This window comes from Oreochromis aureus, linkage group 20, assembly GCF_013358895.1.
Source record: "Oreochromis aureus strain Israel breed Guangdong linkage group 20, ZZ_aureus, whole genome shotgun sequence".
NCBI classification, from domain to species: Eukaryota; Metazoa; Chordata; class Actinopteri; order Cichliformes; family Cichlidae; genus Oreochromis; species Oreochromis aureus.
In genome coordinates this window covers 9,955,492-9,967,318 of record NC_052961.1, presented here as the reverse complement: position 1 = coordinate 9,967,318, position 11,827 = coordinate 9,955,492, and the positions used below count along the sequence as shown (strand labels likewise).

At 39.7% G+C, this 11,827-nt stretch overlaps 1 pseudogene; it reads right to left on the bottom strand.

Annotated features, from left to right (window-relative positions):
* Nucleotides 1–51: 51 nt before the first annotated feature.
* On the bottom strand, nt 52–10,100 carry LOC116317206 (annotated as a pseudogene).
* Between the last annotated feature and the right edge of the window lie 1,727 nt (nt 10,101–11,827).

The following is an 11,827-nucleotide window of genomic DNA, read 5'->3' as shown; positions in this document are numbered from 1 at the left end:
CTCATCGTAGTGCCCAGTTTGTGAACAAAAAGCTGGTGAATACCTCATCGCTCATCCTTCGACACTGCCCGTTTCGAAGTCGTTCTCTCGCAGTGGGCTCTTAGTTTGGGACATGGACCCCCTGGTGATTCCTCCTCTTATAATCCTGTAGTTAATGTACATATAGGCAGCGCTGAAAGGCTGTAGTGGAAAATCAGTTGTTACATTATTGCTGCATATTCTTCATAACATATTGTCTTCCTTTGAGCAGATTTTTTTTTTTTTTTTTTTTTTTTTTTTTTGTTAAAGGGGGGTTGTTTTTGTGGGTTTTTGGTTCTTAAAAGGGTTTGTGGGCAGTTTTTTCCTGCCCCATTGAGATTAACACTCTTTACGTAAGTAGTTAAATTAGTGAATATTGTGGAGAAAAGAATGCAAACTGGTTTCTGAACTTTGGTAAATGTTTTCTGGCTTGTCTTGAAAGGATGATTTAACGTTATGGGAAATGAGCTTTTAGCTTGTTTACAGTAAGACAAAGCTATCTGGAACAACGAGTTAGCTTGGTCTGGCATCAAGTCAGGAATTGGGTAGATTCCTTTCACATTAAATGGGCCCGGATTGTGTTTTTTTTGTTTTTTCCCCCTACTAAGTTTTTTTTTTTTTTTTTTTTTTTTTTAAGACCGCTGCTTCAGGAAGAGAAAAAAACTAAACAAAAACTGCTTTTCATGTCAGCTGCTGCTTTTTTTTTTTTTTTTTTTTTTTTTTTACTTTTGTTACAGCATTAAGGTTGCTTCTGTGTCTTTTCAAGGGTATTCCCATTCTTGCTCCTTGGGACCACTGGGTGGAAAAATAAACAACCACTGCAACTGTGGCCCTGTGCAGCAGCAGTGGTTGCAGTGAGTGTTTCCAGCTTTCTGGTCTCAGGAGGGCAGTAATGAAACACCCATCTGTTTAAAAGCAGCTCTCAGGTGTTTTGTTTGGTTTTGTTTTTTTATTTGCATCCATCCTAAACTACGCTAAGAAACTTCTCATTTCCAGTGTAACTAAATTGTCTGCTCAGCACCTCAATAACAGAAATCACTTCAGCTGCATAGAGCTGCAATAAACAGAGTCACTGGATGAATCTGTCACACTGCTTGTGAGAGATCCTATTGCAGCTGTGTAAAGTAACAAACTATAATCATTAAATTCAGTAAAGTCATGAATCTAAAGTTGTTTTTTACAAATGTGGTAAATCTTTAATTCGGGAACTGCAAAACAGTTGTATGTAATTTAAAAAATAAATAAATAAAATAAAAAAAATCCTCAAAACATTTAATGTGATTTATGGGCGTCAGAGGTGCTGATTAGGTGCATTGTGTTACAGCTGGATAAAGTCAGACTGGCCTATGCTAAGCAAAGCTAACCCTGTTCAGATAGACAGTTGCTCTTTTCATCCAAACTTGCTGGACGCTCCATAAGACAGCGAGCGCATTTCCCAAAATGTTTCCTTTTAAGTGCATGCACAGCTGGTAGGGGGGTTATATCATCACAAAGATCTGTACAGACTGAAGTTGTACCAAAATCTGAGCCAGCTCATCAACGACGAGCTGCGGTATGAAGTGATTTAAAGCTGCAGGACAAATGCTAAACAATTCATTAATTATCTCATCTGCAAAGTTGTCTGCCTTCCTTCAACCACCTTTTGTTTTACATTCCTAACTGTAGGGATATTAAGTTATCGCCAAAGAAACAGTCTCGTCCTGTGCAACTTTTCTGCCTTTTCTTTTCCTCTGCCTGTAAAGAATTCCCAGTGGGATAAATCCAACAATTCACATTCTCTTCTTTTTTTCCATCCTTTTTTTATTTGTTTCCTTACTGTATATACATATATGTAGGTATATAATTTGTGCTCACATAGGGCATTTTGTATGTGATATTCATATTAGGCCTAATGGAGGTTAAAACATAAAGTTCATTAATTTCTTCCAGTAAACCCTGTGTCCATCTTCTCAAAAACCTTTCTGAGACAACTGTAAACTCAAGTGCCTTTTCTCTTTTCCCACTGATTTATCAAACTCCCCTCCACCAGAGTATGGACCAAAGACATCAACCGTCCCCGACTGCCCAGCCCTCTTTCTCCCTCGCTCACTGAATGGCACACTTTTCATTTACTACAAATAAACAGTTTGCAATACTGACTGTGTATGCTTGGTTTTTGTTTTATTTTTTTAATTTATTTATAGACTTGCATTATAGAGTTTTCCATTACGCTATGTCTAACCAGACCAGGACCTCGTGGCTTAGATTTCATGACTCTGTAACAAAAAGAAAAAAACAATACCCAAGGAAATCATGGTGTACATCTTACACCCTTCACATGCTACAAGCTGTTAATCCCTTAAATATGTACCATTAAATCTACAAGAGTGACAAAAGTTGAAGTATAATGTTCTACACTCCTTTATGGTAAATATGGACAGAACGGATGGTAAACGGATAAATGACATCATCTCCATGCAGTACCAGAAACATCAGGTAGAGGGAACCGTTACATTCAGAATCAATAAACATGATTTGGGAAGGCTTGAGAATCATTGTGTGATATGAGAGCCGTGAACTCTCAGAGTATCCTGAACTGATATCTGAAGGGCACTTTTGCAGAAGTAGTGAGAGGGTAACTTGGAGAGAGTTATAAAAAGCTGCACATCTTCTGGCTTCCTTCAGACAATGTTACTCACTTGTGAGTAGTCAGACTTTCTCCTCTTGCCAGTGCAGGTTTCTCTCAACGTTTTCAACACTTTTTCTGCGGTAAAGGTATTTCCTTATCTACAAAAATTGGGGTTAAAGATATGAAGACTGTATGGAGATACCACATGGCTGTTGGTTCCAAATGATTCAGATTTCCTGTGTGATGTACTTAATTTTTTTACACAAGGTTTCCACGCAAATATAAGTGAAATAAAAATATTGTACTAGTAAATGAAACCTAATGCCCTGCAATAGCAACGACAACATTATACCAGAAATGGTACATGCATTGCAACATATTCAAAGGTGGATGGTGAAAAGAACGAACTAAATTCATTGATAAATGTAAATGATTCTCTGAACATCCATGGATTATGGTTTCAATCTGTTTTAACCAAGATTTTCATGACTCACCTTGAGAGTCGGGGTAATGCATGTTGAACAGCGACATGAGGGAGGAGTGGACTGTTTCTATGCCACAGAGACACAGGCTGCGGTTCTCAACTTCAGAACAAAACAGCTCTCTAATGACAGAGTCGCCAGAGGAGCCCAGAGGACTGCAACACAAACACAAATCACAGTTTCAGAAACCAGAAGGAAAACTCTGCATTTATAAACAAACTTAATGATAAGACTGGGACAGTGTCCAGTAAGACTGCAGGTCAACAACGAAGTGTTTTACCTGCTCCTGGGTGTCCTGTAGCCCCGTGGATCCTCCTGCTCCTGTGTCTACATTCAATAAGACAGAATATCAGGCACAGATGCAAACACTAGCAGTCTAATTTTTTTGATGCATGCTCAATCATTCAGGTAAGTAAATTCACAAAAGTTGATTCTGTTCATCTGGACGTAGCGTTTTTAGTGGGAGAAAAATTTCGCCACTCATCCAAGTGACTTCTTCGGTCTCAGCTGACTGGAGATTTCCCCAATGTTATAAAGGGTACATTTGCATAATGACTGAAACTTTTTTCTGTTGTCTGATGTTGCAATAACACATTTATTTTCAAAAATAGCACTACGGATGTTCGTGGCAATTATTTTCTTAATTTGTGAGGCTGTGAGGAACTGACCTCACAGCCCATTGTTCCTTCAGTGGGCTGGTTTCAGTCATTATGCAAATGTACTGTTTATAAGGTTTGGGGAAACCTGCAGTCAGCTGAGACTGAAGAAGTCACTTGGATGAGTGACGAAACGTTTCTCCCACAAAACGCTACGTCCAGATGAACAGATTCAACTTTTGGATATTTTCTTAATTGACCGAACGGGGGGGTGGCCGGGTAGACTAACCAACTAGTCTAAAGCTAAGAAACACTCAAATATTAAGTTAAGTTTGAAGACAGTTAAAAAAATATGTATCTCCATTCAAAAATGTCATGTGACAATCTCTTTGGCTTATGGATTGATGATGTCATAAGGAAACCTTATGACAATCTTAAATCCTTTGAAGTGAAATCCTTTGAAGTTAAATCCTTTGAAGTTAAATCCTTAAATAGATGTGAGAAGCAGCAATTTTTATTCCGTTTTTTCGCAGCAGTTGTGTTCACAGCCTTCAAAGGTTCGACCAGTGAAACATTTGGAAATATTTGGAAACCTTTTCAGAGTCACTGTCTACAGACTCCAACATGTATCCAAGAAAACCCCAACAAAGACAAAAAGATTACGCTCTGGGAAATAATAAAGAAATCCTCCAAAAGAAGCAAGAACAGGACATAAAGCAAAGAGAAACGCAGCACAAACCCAAAGGCGTGAAGAAAAAATACCCAATGCTGAAAGTAAGGTTTGATGAAACAGTGTGCAAAAATAATGAGTTTTTTCAGGAGAAAGAGCAACAGAAAGAACGACAGAAGGAAGAAAAATATACTTTCCAGTACTTTCTGAAGGAAATTGTACAAGCCCAAGAACTTGTTGAGGGGCTAGAACAGGGGCTAGAAGAAGAGTGGGCGCTCTGCAGAAAGTTTGAAGAAGCTCTAGGAAAAAATAAAGAAATCCTCCAGGAGAAGGAAGGACAGGACATAAAGCAAATTTACCCAGGGCAGCCAAATTCGTCAGGGGAAATTTGCCCAGGAGAAATTTCCCAGACATCCATCCAAAGGGCATTACTGAAAAGTAGGAAGGAAAACTACGACCTACACAACAAAATTAGACAAATTGAAGAAGAGAAACTTCAACTAGAGGAGAAGTGCAGACAAATGGAAGCACAAAATAAACACCTGGAAGAAAGACAATGCCAGGCCGAGCAGACTGAGTCCCTGATCAAAGAAAACAACAAAACGAGCACTGAATTAAAAGAAATGTCCACCCAGCTTCAAGACAGGAAGGCTACTATTGAGGAGATACAACGGGATCTCCAAAACATGGACCAAAAGAATCAGGTGCTCCAAGGAAAACTCAATGAAGCTCTGGAAAAAAATGAAGAACTCCTCCAAGAGAAGCAAGAACAGGACATAAGCCAAAGAGAAATGCAGCACAAACTCAAAGTCGTGGAGGAAAAATACCAAGTGCTGAAAGTAAGTCTTATTAAAACAGTGTGCAAAAATAATGAGTTTCTTAAAGAGAAAGAGCAACAGAAAGAAAGACAGAAGGAAGGAAAACTTATTCTCCATGACTTTGAGAGGAAAAATATACAACTGCAAGAATTTTGTAATGAAATGAAGGACAAAACAACTGCACTGGAAGGAGAAAAGGAAAAACTGGAAAAGCGATGTTCAAAGATGCAGCGTAGGATCAATAGAATGGAAAGAAAAAACTCAGAGCTCACTAATGGGATGTTGTTAAACTTAAACAACTTGAAGCGCGAAAACACAGAAATGCAGGCGCAAAAGCACCAACAAGAGAAAATAAATGAAGACCTGCAGTGTATGCTTCAAGAAACCCAGAGAAGAAATCAGCATTTAGAAGAGATGCACAACAAAGTGCAACAGAGAAATACAGACATGCACAAGGCAAATCTAATCCAGGAAGCAACATCCAAAGAACTGAAAGAAAAGCTTGAAAAAACGCAAGCAACATTAGAAGAAGTAGAGCAAAGATGCAAGACACTCGAGAAGCAAAATGCAGAAACAGTTGATGAGCTGTGAACTCTAATTTTGGAGAAAAAAGCACTCATGGAAAAGTACCTGAAAAAGAAAAAACGCTTCTGCTGCCTCTTTCTCTCCTAACACCTCTTCCCTCCGTTCTTCATCTTTTTTCTTTTTTCACCCTCACCCCCCAACCAGTCCTGGCAGTTGACTGCCCCCTCCTGAGCCTGGTTCTGCCGGAGGTTTCTGCCCGTTTAAAGGCAGTTTTTCCTCCCCACCGTCGCCTGCCTAGTGCTTGCTCAGAGGGGATTGTTGGGGTTTCTCTCCTCTGTCTCTCTTTTTTTGTTTACCTCTTTTTACCTGTTTCTTTATTTCTTTATTTACCTGTTTGTTTAACTTTTTTCAACTTATGTAACCAAATAATAAACCAATTGAATTTATCCTTTGAGTATTTTTCATTTAATCTTTACAAAATTTCTCCAAAACATTTTCAAACATTCAGATCTTTTATTTGTCTTGTTGAAAACTCATAAATGGTGAGCTGAAAACCCTGGAATGGTTTGAAACATTGAAATTGTTTCAGCTGAAACCGGTGAAGTCATACGTGTGTGTGTGTTGCAGGTGACACGGTGTCACAAGTTAGGTCATAATGTTTATGCTGAAGGAAATAAAAAACTTTCTCAAATCATTTTTAATTAAATAAATTGTTCCAATATATCTATATGCTGTACACTGACAGTAAGAAACATTGTTTTAAATAGCTCTATACAGCATTACTATCACTTTGACCTTCAGATCAGTCTATTGAAGGAGAGGTCAGAGGTCAAATGTGACATAATATCTTTATACAGTACTTTCAATACACAGCACACTTTTAAGAATCATAGTTTCTAAGTTACAAGGATTTTTGTCCATTTTGAGCCAATAGATCATAAAGTTTACCTTGAAAACCTCGGTGGATGTTAGGTGAAATTTAATGGACTGGACACAAGCACATTACAACCCCACAAGGTTTTTATCAGAATTCATTAAATAAGTTTTGAGTTATCCTAGAGTCCTGGAAGAGCTGGTAGAGGGTGAAGTGATTCCATCTCTGGATTAAGCGACCTAGCTCGACTGTTCCCGTTGTCTCCTCACAGTTTGAGAGGATCAGGCCCATCTCTTTGGCTTCAGGGATGTTTCGAAGTGCTCTGAGGAAGTTGCTGGCCTTAAGGAAGAAGACATTAGAGGTTATTTTGGGCAGTTACCACAAAATGAGATTTCAATGTAAAAGCCTTGCAATCCCCAAAAGATTGAAAATTTGCTTGTGGCTAAAAAAAAGGAAGAAACCTACCTGACATGGATCTCCTTGTGACAAATCCAACATCTGGAAGAGGAAGCCGAGTTCACAAGCCAAACAAAACTCCTTGTGGCACGAATGATTCTGAACAAGGCAGCGAACTGGCTCCAGGAAGTATAACACCTAAGATGCAAACATAAAAGCCACATAGAAAGTTTTACAAATTGTCTCATATTAACACTAAAACATACCAAACACATTGTGAATCTTCAGCTTCTTACCTGGATCATGCAGTTACAGTAGGCGTTGGGAATCTGCGGCTCCAGGCCAGCAAACAACGTCCTGTTGTAATGTTTGAAGTCAAAATCTTCCCGTCCACATTTAGAGTATTTAATTGTCACCTGAAGCACAACAAACACATCTTCATCACATGTTTTGGAAATCAAAGCTTGTAGCAATCTTATTGTTACATCTTATAATTAACTGTATCTCTATGAACACCAGGGTGAAACATAGCAAGTCCAACCTTTCTGTACTTTTCTGGAACAGTGTGAAGGAGCGGCTCTTCATCACTCTGTGTTGGAGATTCAGGGACGTGGTTGTAATAACCATGACCAGGTGTCCCTTCTTCGTTGGCAGGGACCTGCAAACAACAAACGGGAAAAAACTTAAAATACACCACGTGGAAATGGGTTCAACTTTTTTAAAAATTTGTGATAATATTGTAAAAATGACAGTTTAAAACAGTTTTTTACTTACCTGGTTAAAGGGGCAGGCGTAAGGATTTTCCACATAACTGTTGAAGCCAACAGTTTCAATAGTTTGTGGGATTTCTGGCTCCATCCCAGGAGCCCATCTGTTGAAAAGAAACATGTTCTAGATGGAAACCTTTAATGGGAACTACATGAGACTCTCATTTTGAGAACTGCTTTTAAAATATTGAGCAAACCATTTATGTCAACTGGGGAAGACTCAACATTATCTTACAAACTTTTATTGGATCTGACAACAATATTTATGAATGCTCTAATGCAAACTCTTCAGTCTCATTAGTGATTGTGTTACCTTGAGCTGGGTGTAGCCTGGACAGTGGGGATGGGAGAGCAGGGCCACAGGTTATGATTCCAGGTCAGCTGAGGCAGTGCGTCCACAACGCAGGGCTCTCTGGAATAGACGTTAAACATAATGTCCCGAGTATCGGACCAGAGACGCACACATCCCCCCGAATCTCCAAAGGCTAAGGCTTGTTTGCTGGATGAGACCTCAAAACTCGTGAGAAACTGGCCGTTTGTGTTGACGTGAAAAATATCCGCCACGTTGGCGAGGCCAGTGGGCTCACAGAACTGACACTCACCTGGAAAAAGATACAGAATGCAGGCAGTTATGGCAAAGCCACAAAGCAGACAAAGAAGTTGTGTGTCACATTTATTGACCAAACATACTAAAAACAGTAAGACTATGCTACACAAAACTGGACTAAAGAATCCTGAAGCCAGCTTCATACCTGTCTGTGAGATGATTGCGAGCCGTGACGTGTAGGTAGGAATGAAGCGCACGAAGAAGGGATCCACATGCACCCAAAGGGGGGTTGCAGCTCGCATCATGCGGAGGTCATACACCATGAGGAAACGTTCATTCGGCCCTCGGCTGGAGAACCCACTCACAGCCAAAAGGTTTCCGTGAACATCAAAGTCTGACAGGCCGCCAGGAAATGCATCAAACTTTTGTGTCCTAAATGTACGCAAGTCTCGAAGGGTCACCTGTTACCAACAGAGGGTCAGTGTTAGAGTGATATAAACCAAACCTCATCAAACTGATGCAATCAGGTGATACTTACTTTGCCAGAAGGGTGCCCAAAGAAGAAGAAACGATTGGTCTGACATATTATTGTCACTCCAGGTGTCTCCACTGTGAACTGGAAGGACAATCAAGACAGCAGACAGTCAGACACCCGCTGTGAAGTCCGGTCTGTGATGTGCCAGTGCTGTAAGCATAGATAGTTGTGGATTTTGATAAACATAAGCCTGGTGTCTTACCTTTTGAGTTTCTTGAAGTGTATTCAAGTCAACTTCAACCACATAGTTTTGTAATCCCCCCATGAGCAGCATGTTATCAGTCATGAGGAGACTGTGCATATCAGCTCCTTCTTCCATCCTGCAAAGCACCAAAAATGGCCATTAATTCAATAACATAAGGAATAATTTCACAGCTTCAGGTCATCAACAATCAATGTAACACTTACCGATAATCAAACATGACCAGGCCTCCACGAGTGTAACATCCGAGGTTGCATTTAGAAAGGAACAGCACGCCTGTGTCCAAACTCTGCATGTGTCTGATGGCATCAGTTGCGTGCACTTGGAAAGAAGAGTAGCGTGCCATTGTAGGTCCAAGGAAGGATTGTACATGACCCTAAGAGAAGAGCACAAATATAAAATATTACAGAGTGCAACGTTTAAGGTGAATGTAGAAGAAACAAACTCTGCTGAAACATCATTTTGGCTCTTACCGTGTAGTTTCCCATCCAGAGCATTTCCCGCTGCAGGTCAAAATGTGTTGCAGTGACCGGGATGCCAGCTACTGAAACTTTACTGTGCAGCTCAGAAAACATCCCCTCTTTACGTGCACAGGCTTAGGAACGGTCACAGCCAGCTCCTGTGTGTTCATTCCCACATCTCGGTGGAGGTTTGGATTCAGATATGAATTCATGGAGGGCTCCAGTCCCCCAGGAGTCCACTGAGGAGACCAGTGAGGAGTCCAGTGAGGAGTCCAGTGAGGAGTCCAGTGAGGAGAGTTCATAGTCCTGCAATGGTTGGCCCAGTATTCACCTAATCTTGTGTTGAGAGCTTCAAAAATCTTCTTGAGTTCAGCTAAATCAGCCTGCAGAGGAACAGCAAGTGAAGAAAACTGGAGTCCAGATCTAAAGTCTGCTGGAGAGAGCCAGGTATTTAACCTCCACTGGGATTCAAGGCGGTCCTAAGAGTCGTTCACTGTCCCTGTATTCACCGTTAGGCTCACAGGTTTCAGGGTCTGAATCAAGGTGGGTGTGGCTGAGTTTACATGAATACAGGTGTGAATTCTTTGGGAGACGTGGGCATCGTGTCATCATTAAGCCCACATTAAGGTGTCAGTGGGGGCTTGATCCAGTTCTTGCCTGAGCGTGTTGTTTCTGAAGTGCACAAAGATACTGACTGACTGGGAGGGCCTCATTTAGCACCTTTAATCCACACCTTGATTAACAGTTGTCATCAACACTTGGTCAAAAGCACCTAATTCCTTGGTGTCCAAGATGCATCAGATGTTGAGTTTGATTCTTCTGAGCTTCTCCAACAAATCTGCTGCAACAGTTATGTTACACCTATTGTAACAAACTAACCAGGATTTAATGAGTTAAATTGTCCTTTAGCGTGACTATAGTTAAAATTCACTGGATTAATGTCAGAGTTCAGTGTTGATCCTGTGTAGTCAGGTAGTTGTTGTTCTGAAGTGGTGATCAAAAAGTTGTGGAAATGGATCCATATAAATGAAAAACATTATCGTCAGTGCTGATTTCAACATTTCAGTAACAATTAAAATAAAAATTGACTGGATTAATCTCAGAGTTCAACACTGATTAAATAAGATTGAAGTTTTAAACTTTACAGGCTTTATTTTCTCACCCTCTCAATGACAAATACAACCTTTTGTTTAGCCCTAGCTGAAACCACATAATCCAAATTTGATGCCCTCATTGGTTAAGTCAGTTCAATTGAAGCTGATAGTTGACTGTTGATTAAAGATAGTCTCAGCTATTGTCTGTTATCTGTTTCAGTGGTATTTATTAATCTTGGAATGGTGATTGTTTGGTTTTAATTAACAAAGGACCATTAGCACTTGCCCAAACTGTGTTTATGTGAATGAAATAAATGACAACCAACAGCCAAAAACACAAAAATCAGCACTTTTATTGATTTCATCATGTTCTTGTTTCCATCAGTGGTTTATTCAACAAACTAGCTATAACAAGTTTATGAGCTTACAATAAAAGAAGCTTAAGTCATTTTCCTCATCCTTTACCTTCTGGGTCACTTTCCTGTTTCATGTTTGACCCACTCACCTGTGTCACAGCAATAGAAAATGAAAATTTAAGCTTTTTAACTTTTTAGCAAAAAGTTTCAGTTTTCACTCATCAGGCGAGGAAATAAACCTTCTGTTGCCTTAATTCAGGTTTTAACATGTTTAGTGTTACAAACAAAGAAAAGATTCTCAGACATGAATCAGGGAGAAAATAAAAGAACAAGTTCTCTATGGGGCAGGATTGTCGGAGACCAGGAGGGGCTCATTTAATCCATTTGATTCACACCTTGATTACCAGCTTGAAACCTGTGACCCTAAAAACAAAGACAAGCTCAACGACTGTCAGGACCACACCAACCCTAAAATTAAACAACAGTTTATTTGTTACATTTTTTTGGGGGGGGAAACATCTTTTGCTCCTGGAGTAAAATAAAACAAATACTATAAAGATTTGTTTCATGTGGTTTGAGCGACTTCCTGTATCTGTCCTTGTGGCAGCAGAGTTAGAGAAACTGTGCAGCAGATTAGTTTGAATTTCAAACACATTTTTTTCCAAATCTTGAAAAAGCCTGAATATTTAAATACTGTTTAACTCTTCTTTGATCTTTTATTTCACAGTCTGACTTAGACTGCAGCTGCCATCTTGTTTTTAAAAAATGGCTGCCATCAGGGAAAGGTAACATACATATATTTAGTTTGTTTGCACAACCAAAAAGCAAAAACTCAGAAGAACTTTAAGACCTATAAATAATGCATCTGTAGGACCTCT